This window comes from Charadrius vociferus, unplaced genomic scaffold (assembly GCF_000708025.1).
Source record: "Charadrius vociferus isolate BGI_N301 unplaced genomic scaffold, ASM70802v2 scaffold163, whole genome shotgun sequence".
Taxonomy (NCBI): domain Eukaryota; kingdom Metazoa; phylum Chordata; class Aves; order Charadriiformes; family Charadriidae; genus Charadrius; species Charadrius vociferus.
This window is the reverse complement of record NW_009648332.1, coordinates 1,307,528-1,316,444: the sequence shown is the minus strand read 5'-3', so window position 1 is coordinate 1,316,444 and position 8,917 is coordinate 1,307,528.

Below are 8,917 nucleotides of genomic sequence, written 5' to 3'. Positions count from 1 at the left end.
ACACTTCAAATACCCCTTCAAAGTGGCACCATGTCCTTGCTTTGAAGTGAAGCAATAAATTCACTTTATAATTCTTTATTGGGGGTTTTATTGGAACTTAGAGTGCATATACTAAACAAGATGTCAGCTTATCTATATAAAAATATTTGTCTACAACTTGGATGTAAGACAACAGATTGTACATTACAATGCAGTATATATTACAGTAGTCAGCAGAGATTCAGTCAAGGTCCACCCCCATGCTTCGCGCTCCAGCTATCTGTATTAAAAGTCGGCCTTACTCTCAAAAATAAGCAGACAGACGGTGTCAAGTGGGAAAATAGCTGAGGCGATTTGCTTCAGGTTGTACAGCAAGGCCATGGCCGCTGAGCATCCCTCTGGTGCGCCCGGCGCTGCCCCCTCGGGTGTTGCAGAACATGCCTTTCACAAGAGCACTCACAGATTATCCTAAGCAAAAGTTGTTGATATGCTGATAGTTTTATCTGGCTGGTGGCTGGAATTAAAACAATGCAGTGTACAAACGCAGGCGATTATCACGGAGAGGGCAGACAAAACAAGAGGGGTAGAGGAACAAGATGCAAGCAAGGGGCTGGCACGGGGGAGGCATCCATCTCAGAGCAAGCACGCAGCACAGGAAGGCAGAAGGTGGATGCTTTATTATAAAAATAGCCACTTGTGCTCTTTTTTTTTTCTACTGCTTTTGTGCTAAATGACGTCCTGAGGAGCACTGGGAACCAACCCGAGGGATGAGGCTAAGCCAGCGCTTCCCCAGGTACCCAGCAGCACGGTGGCATGCAGAGACTCTCACCCTTCCTCGGCGAGGAGGAGGAGGAGGACATCTCAGACAAATCCCTTCGCTTGCTCAGCGCTGATCATTTTCCTTCCCATTTCCGTTGCATTTGCAAAGCTCATCAAGAAACTGGTGAATTAAGAAGTGGGGAAAGATGATTATACCAACATATGTTGTTTGTATGACATAAATAATCACCACTAGGGCTGTCACAAAGGCGACTGCCACTGGGAAGTCATGGGTGGGAGGAGACCAAGTGGTAATTATGGCACTTGAAGCAGTGACAAGATCCCAGTAGCCCAGAGAGATAAATCTTCTGCTGCCTGCTCCTAGTTGAAATTATGGCATCCTGGATTTCAGGAGCTTCCACTCTTCTGCATGATCCAACAAACATCCTTTCAGGATCTCCGGTGAATAAATAACTCTTTGAAATGAGTCTTCCTTGTTGTGGCACCCGTCCCACGGAGCGCCTGCCCGGCTCTTTGGCATGGTGTAAACACACACGGCACAATCCGGAGCTATTTTTTTCTTGACGAGCAGCATAATTACTTCTTCAAAGGGCCAACTCCTCCCGCCTGAGTTCATCAAGCTGTCACTCAAGAAAGTCAAATCTCTGGACGGGCGCTGCAGCCCTCCCATGGGCTCTCCAGTTCCCCCCAGCTCATGGGCTTGAACAGAAGCTGTTTGACTCAGTTGGCCGCTGGGCTGGAGGAGGGCACCGGTTCGTGCCGATAAACAAACCTCTTTGCAAGGTCAGCTCCTTCACAGCCGCCCCTCGCCCTCCTTTGAAGCCTGGTGTGTCAGCAAGCTCAGCATCGCCGTCACGGTGTGCGAGGGTAAAGGTTTTTATTGTGTTAAAGGAACGAAGCTGAGAGCGTTTCTCCTGGCACTGCAAACCTCTGATCCCAGATCCTGGCTCCCAGGACAAACCAGGATTGTGTTGAACTGGAACTGGTGTGTACGGGGGTGATTTTGCTTTGAAGATGCCTTTTCCAGTGCAGCTAAGAGCCAGGCTCTGCAGTGGTGTAAATCAATGGAGCTTCTACAAAGTCATGTGTTACCAGTCAAACTATGTCTGATTTACCTCCCCAAGCATGTGTCCCTCTGGCCAGAATCAGAAACACTCGGAAGACACTGGCTTTGTCCTGCCACGCCAGTAATATTGCGATTAAGTTATAAATTTGCCACTAAAAGCCCATTGTCATGTTCCAAGTTATGCAGGGTGAACACAGTATCACACTACAAGGGAGCAGAGGGAGATTAAATATTAGAGCCAAATCAGTTACAGATTTATTCCATAAACTTCTCACGATTTCATTGTATTTTTCCCTCCTTTGATGAATGGATTTTCCCAAGTATGACAGATTTATTTTTTGTGGCAGGTATTTCTTCTGTTGCCACGCTTTATGCCAGTTTTCCATTAATCTTGAGGAACAAGATGAGGTGAGAAGTAAGTTTGTTTGTAGCTGCGATTTGATTTAGGTGCGTGTAGTTCATATTTGAGAACTTTTTTTAGAGAGCACAAGGACTCTGTTTCGAAAGCCTTTGTATGGCTGTTTGGAAACACTGGTGTTTTTAGGAAAAGGAAGAAATCTGAGGGAAATGATAGCATCTGCAAATGGCTTTTAAAAAATTAAAAGTGAAAAAAAAAAAAGAGCCCGTTTTAAGCATCACCTGTTTCTAAAAGATTGTGGAATATTTACATATAGTTAAAAGGGTTTTCTTATGAAGACCTGTGGAATATTTATGCATTACCAAGAGGAATTTCACTCAATGTACTCAGGCAGGCTTTAGGTTTCCTCAGATTTCTTTGGAGATTTCCAAACCTATAAATGCTGTAAATATGATCAGACGTTGCTCTGTCTTAATTCTGTTAAACTGACCTTTTATTTTTCTTAAAAAAAAAAAATAAAATCCATAGTTTATTTTGCTTGACCCATATTTTATTTTTAAGGAAATTAAATGCATCTCCCATTTAGTCTCCCAAAGTAATGCGGGGTGTCCATTAACACATGTTAAAATTAATGAGAGCTTGGTGGTGAACATATAAATAGCGCAGCTGCCAGGCTGTTGTGTAAAACTCGAGTTGAGCTCTCCCTGCTGTAAAGTCTGCAGAGCAGATTCACAGAGATAATATTTGTTGCTATTCCTAATTGCTCTCTTGTTGTTTCTGCTTTCTGGGCTCTTTGGTTACACACTAGCTGGCTGTGCGATGGGGTACCCCATCGATACCCTATAGCTCTGCTAAGGTCCTTGCGAGTTGCTCAGTGTTTCCACATTCAGCCCTATCAGGAAACAACGGGTCCTTCTGTCTGCACCCTGGCACAGCAATATTTTGGTATAATTGCACCGCTTTGGGCAGGGAGACTTCCAGTGGATAGTCCCCCCCCCTGTGGCAAATGCAGCCAGCGAGTGATGTGCTGAGTTAAGGGAAACGAAGGAAGTTAATCTAACACTTTTGAACGACTCAAACCAGGCACCGGGATCCGGTTGTTCGTTATCCATCCTGTTTTCCCCTACTAGTAGAGTTCCTAATTTCTTTTTCATTAAGATGGCAGCTCTCTTCCGTTCCCACCTCCACCTATTTTTATGTGGCCGACCATATTACGTGGCACAGCACCGTGGTTCTCCAGTGGCAAGTTTATTACCCATTGACTTACGCCTGGTTTTACTAGCAAAAATGCTGTCAAAATCTGGCCCTCTGCTTTTGTTTTGCTCTGTTGTTTAATAAAAAGCATGGCAGCCAAGACAGGAGCTTAGCATGACAATTCTCCAAAAACCATCATAAGGTACCCTTACCCCAAATTGCCACTCACACTCTGGCTCCAGACAAAGCCACCTTAAAGCAAGTCTGTGGTTAAATAAACACTGCAGTCATGATGCTGAAGACCATGACTTCTCTCATCAGCCAATATACACGTGCTGCAGCCCCGGGAGCTCCCAGCATGGCCCAGGGAAGACTTTGAGTCCTTTTGGACTGCTCTCCCCATCCCCCTGAGAAACCTCCCATGGAGGCAGTGTGCATCTATTGCTCAATACATCATGGCATCATCACCGTTCCCGGTGCTTGCAGACAGCCATGCTTGTGGTGGAGAGGCAGTGGCAGAGGAGAGGAGGCCAGAATTTTGATTGATTATCCAGATATAAGTCTCAAAATGGATCCTCCTTCCCAGTAGGAAGCTGTTGAGAAGATTAAAACATTAAATGTGATCTCACATGAGGTCAGAAAGTTAATCCCTCCCCGCCCCCCCAAAAAATCACACCCTATAAACAAATAGACAAAAGCAGTAAGTGTGGGAGTTTTCTACAGAAAGTATCAATGGGCCTCAAGCAAGCATGTGCATCGCCCTGCAAAGGTGGTGTTCATCTAAAAACATTTTCCTTACCACCTCCCCCCCATCCCAATTAAGCTTGGAGATTTTTTTCCATCAGCCCTTACCAGAAAGCATCAAAAGCTTGTTCCAAAATCCACTGACATCATAGGGAGCCTTTCCAAAGGCTAATGGGCTTTGGGATCAGGCCCCCGGTTTTTATTCCAAGCGTTCACAACAGTGAGCTTAAATCAATTCGTGCGCTTGTGCGCGCCCAAAAAGATTTTCCAACATGACGTTCGTTTGGGACAAAGTTCCCCCCATGCGGTGGACTTGAAGTGAAGCCCATTTAAATCCCATCAATCACTTGAAAGGGGACATGAGAAGGGCCAGGCCAGCTGAGCAGAAGAGGATTTCATCTTACACCCTCTCTTATCAGTGCGGGTGAGGGGAGGGACACCCATGCCAGGCAGCTGCCAAAGAAGGGGTGCCGGGGGCACCATGCTGAGATGACGATGGTGAGGCTGCCCAAAAAGAGCTGAGAGGTTTGCAAAGCAGAGTGTGGGGAAAGCCCGTGGAAGAAAGTTCCCAGAGGTTCTCTGCTCTGCACAGCAGTTTTGCCACTATTCATGAAAGAAGCTGTGCAAGAAGGATCTGAATATTTCTATGCCTTCCTTTTGGCGGTATTCATCCACCCAGTGTTAGACATTAATCTCTGCTTAATTGACCAGAAGGCCACAGATCCACGGTATGTGAATATGATCCTAATTAGCTCACTTCAGGTTACACATTGATTTTCTGCGCGTTGCCTTTTGGAGCTGTGGAGCAGCTTGTTTTTTGAGGAGAACATAAAAGAGAGAGGGGCAGGGGGGGTGTTAGTTACAGCTATAAATTTTACAGTTCACTGGAAACCACATTAAATGGCAACATCAGTTTATAGATCAACTCTGCAACTGCTTGGTCGTTAAAGTGGTGGTGGTAGATTATTGTGTTGTAGCCTTGTAAAATATGGGCACCGTATTTGCTGGGAGAGAACTTAAAAAGAACAATAAAAGTCTCCAGTGTCTTTGATTTCTCATTCGTCTTGTGTTACAGTAGGCAACACGATACGATCTGTGCGTGTGCTTTTCCAGGGTGTGAGTATTTGCAAGGCTCTTCTCTTACGCTCCAGAGGGCAAAGCTGATGAGTCTTTCTGATTTAAGGTTATACGGTGCCCGTGCTTGGCTGGCCCTTCTGAGGAGAGCATCGTGCACCTCTTCCAGCTCAGCCAGACCCGAGGACAAAATTCACGTGCAAAAATAAAACTTGGAAGTGATAAAAAAATGGAATCTCTTCCCAGACAGTGCCTAATCTCTGCCTGTCTTCTGAAAATGTAGACATTTATTTTGGACTATGAAGGGCTTCTTTTGAATGTTTGGCCACCGCTAGAGACGCTGAGCTCGTTGGAAAATTCCAGCCACAATATGCTGCCTGATGACCAATAAATTTTGCATTGATGTTTTCCTTCCTTATCGGAACGAGAGAGCGGTTTGCAGGGCTGGTGTGATGTTCGCTGGAGGGATTAGGGCTAATAAGCGCTTTTTTGTCTGCACGTGGCACAAAGTCTCTTCCAACCAAGGAACAATGAGCGCTGCCTCACCATGGGCCTGGCTGATCAGAAAGCTTTTCTTTAAAAAAAGGGTATTTTCACTTTTAAAATGTAACATTGTCAGGTGAAATTAATTAGCTTTACTGCACAGTAGACAAATGGGGATTCTCTCAGAAACACACATTTGCAGACTAGGAAGCTAATTGCGTGAAATGAAACATTTTACGAAATGCGACTGCTACCACTCACCACGCTTTACAGAATTTCTCTGGATAAAATCCCACTCGCTTTGTGGAGGATAACCCAGAGATGAGATGAAGCGCATGGCTGTCATGAGCCACTGTGGTGGGTCCAGGTGCAGATAGGAAACCAAACACAATCCCCCCTTGTTTGTTGTTGATTGGGCTTTAAGCTGGAAGGCCGTGAGGCTTCTGGCTGTCTTTATTTTCCCCGTAAAGGCCACGCCACTAAAGCCACCAGTTAAATTCCCGCTGCAGGAAGAACAAGTCCTATTCTGAATGAAGTCCAGTTTGGCGGTGATGGCAGCCACCAGCATAAGGCTGTCAACCTTCGCTTGTTGAATGAGTTGATGGGATTGACCTTCCCACTCACTTTCTCAGAGGCAGAAAACGATCAATATTCTGGGCATGTTTTTGGCAATTTCTGCAGAACTTGCATGGCCACATGTGAGACCTCGCTGCGCTTTTGGCTCAAGAGCCAGAAGAGCAGCAGAGAGCTTTCAAGGACATGTGAAGGACCTCTTCTGTCCCTTTCCTGTTAATAGCAAGAGCTTTTGTTGCCTGTGTTTCAAAAAGTGATATAGTCTTGGGAATGCTAAATCCACTTTAAAAATAACATAAACAGAATTTGGTAAAAGTGATCGAATACATGATGCTCCTGTCAAGTTTGTTTGGTTGCTTCCTAATGGAAAGGATTTTGAAGGCTGTTAGTAACTCAGCCGCTGAGTAATACGGCAAGCTATGCAGTTACGATTTCCTCCACAAAGAAAGAAAAAAAAAAAAGGAAAGAAGCTGCTGTTTATCTAACACAAAGGGAAAGGGCAATGTGTCTCCGCTTGAGATGTGTATTAACATTACATGGTCTGAGGGCTCTGCAGTGAAGGACGGAGATGTTTTCCTGATAGTTTTTTGTTTGGCTTTGTTTTGTTTTTAATGGACCTTTGTTTGGCTAAGGGGAGCATAAAGACTGAAGACCCCACCTTCCACCAGGCTGCATCCCATTTATGGCACTCGGGCACATATAAGTGCTCTAACCCGGCCACAGATCATCCGTGCTGATGCAAGAGCAACTGCTGGTTTCTATAAGATGTCATGGCCAGATCATGGTCCTGGGGAACCTCATGGTGGGAGAATGAGTGTGGTATGTCATCAGTGCTTTGATATTTCAACAGGGGATCACCAGGGACCTTCTCTCAGTGGGACAAAGATGAAAGATCTGGCAGGGGCTTATCTCAGCCAGGGTAGCGGCACAGGCCAAGGCATGCTATGCTGTCCTGCTACAAGGAGAGTCACTCATGAACTGGCCTTTGGAGGCAAGCAGCTCAGGATCTCTTTGATGACAAATGCTTGAAAACATCCCTATAGTTCAATCTTGTCATTATTTGGGTGTTGTTCTGTTTATTGCCCTGTTTTTAAAAATAAAGACCTTTTTTCCGGAAAAAAGTTGTAACACGCCCCTAGAAAGACATTATTTTCTTTTTAAAATTTCCTATGTCCCCAGATAAAAAAGTGAATCAGAGATAAAATCTGACGCGATCTCACCATTTGTCTCTTTGGCAAAAGGAAAAGAGGGGTCATTCAGTTCTGGGTCTGACGTACAGGATGCCACTTGAGCCGTCATACTTGATAACTTCAACTTGAACTTGTCCACTTGTGTAAATGGGGCTGATTTATAACTTCGGAATTCAGACTTACAGCTTTGTGTGATTTTCTGTGTGGTAAGAAGCTGCCCTGCTGTAATGGCATTAAAGGCACAAGTTTTTTCTTGCCAGTTGTTTGGCACCAGGGACCAAGGTGTGAAGGTCTAAAGGGCCCTCAGGGTGCACAAAGCATGTTTCAGGCACGGTATCCCTGCGACAGAGGGAGTTCAGTGGAGTTTGGGAGTGATTTGTAGTACAAGTCCTGATCCCTAGTATGGAAAAAAATCCTTCCAAATCCCGAAAGCAAGCTGCAAAGTCAGGCACTCAATTTTCCTCTCACATTAAAGTCATCATAAAGAATATTTTTTTTATTAAAAAAAAAACAAAAACACCTTTGCTTGATACCACAATTGCTACTAAAGTCTAAGGAAGCACTGCTCAAACTCCAGTTTCTTGGGATTTTCATGTGGTTCCTCTGACAGATTCAGCTATAGATAGACTATTTATGTCTCCTTGCAGCTTACTGATAAAATGTAAGCCTGCAGCGACAGAACCTCCTGCCATTCAGAGAGCAGAAATTAGCATGGATAATCCAAACCACACCACCAAATCGAATGGCCAGTTGTGAGCCCATCCTGGATCTGGATTTCGATTGCAAGGCTGGGCCGTCCTTTACTGGAACAGGGTTGTTCTGGCCACGGACAAGTGTACTGCAATAAATCACTGTGATCTTTCCCTCCACCCTGACACTGCCATAGCACAGATGAGATTTCATGAGACCATCAGCTGGTAGAGTCTTGAATGAAGGAGAAGTTAAACTTCCTCCAAACCTTCAGCCCACGTCTCATGGCACGGAAGATGGTGCCCGAGGTCTGCCAGCTCATCAGTGTTTTAGAAATAGGCGGCAGCAGGATTTCAAAGGCTGAGGCCGTTTATAGATGCTGGTTCTGGGAGTGCTCTGACAATGCCTTTTGTATTAGTCAGAGAAGAAATGCATTATTCCTATGAACCACTCTGATTTTTGTTTGTTTGTTTGTTTTTGACTCATCTATTAGACATAATTTCACGTTACATGACTGCAAAACAAAGGTCTTTCAACCTTTATTTACTAAAGATATGCTTGGCGGGATTTGAGAGACTTCAGGTGGCACGAGAGAAAACACGAGATGACTGGAAAAAGCAGAAATTAGCTCTCATTCTTAATATGATCCTGCTGTACGATTAACCCAGCAAAAATAACACATCCCTCTGGGTTCCCCAGAGCTGTGCTGTGTCTTTAAAGGCTCGGGGTCATTTTGTGTTTTCCCCTGCCATACAGAGACCATCCCATAACTCCATTTCCATATGA